The sequence below is a fragment of the Larimichthys crocea genome, chromosome XIII (assembly GCF_000972845.2).
Source record: "Larimichthys crocea isolate SSNF chromosome XIII, L_crocea_2.0, whole genome shotgun sequence".
Lineage (NCBI taxonomy): Eukaryota > Metazoa > Chordata > Actinopteri > Sciaenidae > Larimichthys > Larimichthys crocea.
Window position 1 is genome coordinate 22187509 of NC_040023.1, and position 818 is coordinate 22188326.

An 818-nucleotide genomic window follows, 5' to 3' on the forward strand; every position below is an offset into this window, starting at 1 on the left:
TGCTGCCCATCTCTCTCAACAAGCCAATAACCATCTAACTAATATTGAATGGCATGTGAGCACCCAACAGGTGGACATGAGTGACCTCTTGTGGTGGAGATTCATACCTTAGTTGTGCGAGGGGAGGTGTTGCATGGGCATCATAGCACAATGCATGCCGGGAGAAGCATGCCGGCAAAGAAGATTTAAATTCTAGAATAATAGATTTAAATAAAATTTCAATGAGACGTTATGCGGAGATGTTCAAATTACGACAAATTACAACAACAACAACAACAACAACAACAACAATATTTACTACAACTTCTGTAGTATCTATGACATTACCCACATGCTGCGTGAGCCTCCTTGGCGGGCTAATGAGCTGTGGAGTGTGGGTGAGCAGATGCGGACNTATGTCAATGACTTTGTTTTTATTTTTTATTATTTATTTATGGTATATTTGTGCTGTCGATTTCCAGCTGGCGCTCAGTGAATTCCCAATGAGGATGATTGACATGAGAACTGCTGAGGAAGGCGGGCTGGAGAGAGCTTTGTCAAGTTAGGAAGATGCAGCAGCAAAAGGCCGAAAACCGTATAGTTTTGCTTACGAAATAAAAGAGTGAAATTCCCGAGGGGGCGTTGTAGAGGTAGTTACTGGTTTTTAAATCACTGGCCTGGCACCGATCTATGTTTTAGACACACTACAGAGATATGAACCAAGCAGGCCCCTCAGATCCTCTACAGTAGTACAGCTGGACTCCTGGTTGTGCCAAGAACCCCTTCTCTGGAAGAGTCTGCCTGTGGATCTGAAGGACTGCACCTCTGTAAACATTAAA